Consider the following 1,606-nt stretch of genomic DNA (forward strand, 5'->3'; position numbering starts at 1 on the left):
ATGACTCATGTAAATAGTACTTTTCTCGAGTGCAGGCATGAAATAATAATAAGCTTCAGCGTTAGTTCATTCAATAACGTCAAAGTTGTCATTATTGTTTAGATTCCCATCTTGTCTTGCGTGCAAGACGTGACGGCTGAATGATCGCCCTAAATACACATCGTCAGTCCGCCTGCTGCGCTGCGGACCAGCGAACACATTGCACAAAGGCGAGAGACGCGGGAAGACAAAGAGAAGAGGAGGACCATTATGGGGAGGGACAGTTCTCTATTAGCGTGAAGAGGATAATTGTTGCCTGACCCCTGACGTCTGACATCCTCTGCAGAAAAGCATGTGACTGTGACTAATACTAGTCGGGTACATCTGAAAAAGGCATCACATGCATGCATGCATAAGCACCCCCTCCCATTTTTCACACACACACACACACACACACATTAAAATATGAAACATTAAATACCTTCTTATGTAGCGTATGTGCAGTGCATACTCAGAGTTGTCACACACTAATGTGTGCAATTAAGCCACTGGCACTCTGAGCCATTTGTTGTGTGTTTTGATGGAAGAACAGCTTGGAAGACACATTGTGTGCACCTGCACAATGTGATGGGATCCACTACCACGGTTTTATCAAATCCTGCCAGCATACAGATATCAGTGCCAGGTAAAAATCGAAATTTTCGTGACACGTGCGTCACGGTTAATTGGTTCCGGATATGACCGATATGAACTAATTTCCTCAAAGTAGGAATCATTAACTAGAATTTGAAATTCCGGGAGGAATTGTGTGTGAATGCCCTATGTGCGCGTGAGCGGAACTGAAATGCCCATTGACGATTAATGAATTGTTAATGGGGAGAAAATTCCAGGAAATTCCTAGAAAAACAAAACTTTGGGTAAAGGGAAAACATGTTTTGCGTTTGATAATATGAAATAGTGTGTGGATGCTTGAAAGGTCGGAATCGGGTAAAAAATGGTGCAAAATTTTGAGAATTTAGGGCATTGTAGAACTATGAATACGTCCATTCATTTGAATGGGAAGTTCCTCGAAATTTTGGCATTTTGGGAAAACCCAGAATTTTTGAAAATATAGATATGCCACGGTTGTCTTAGATGATACGAATTGGTTGGTGGTGGAATTTTTCGAAACGGTTGAAAAATGTTGACGTAGTAACAGTTTAAATTGGTTTTTCGGAATTCCTGGAATTTCTGAAAAACTGGGAATTTGTACGAAAAAAAACAAACATATTTTGTTGTCCCAACTAAGAGGAATGTTTTGAACGGTTGAAAATGTAGAATGTGAAAACTTCCCAGGGAGAGGTGAAATAGGGCTTTGGAAAACCCGAGAATTCTGGAAATTTATGGATTTTTTTTTTTAACTTGGAATATGGAAGTTTGATTGTCCAAGGAGAGTGGAGTGTGTGGATGTTGGAACAGTTCCAATCGGATGGGAAAAGTAGGATATGCAGTCAATGGTATAATTCCCATTCATTGTCAATAGGGAGAAAATTCCAGGAAAATCAAAAAAAAAAAGAAAATTTGGGGTCGGAATCGGGTAAAAAAAAAAGATGGCACAACATTTTGAGAATTTTGGACATTCTAGAAC

The sequence above is a fragment of the Entelurus aequoreus genome, linkage group LG22 (genome assembly GCF_033978785.1).
Source record: "Entelurus aequoreus isolate RoL-2023_Sb linkage group LG22, RoL_Eaeq_v1.1, whole genome shotgun sequence".
In the NCBI taxonomy this organism is placed as follows: domain Eukaryota; kingdom Metazoa; phylum Chordata; class Actinopteri; order Syngnathiformes; family Syngnathidae; genus Entelurus; species Entelurus aequoreus.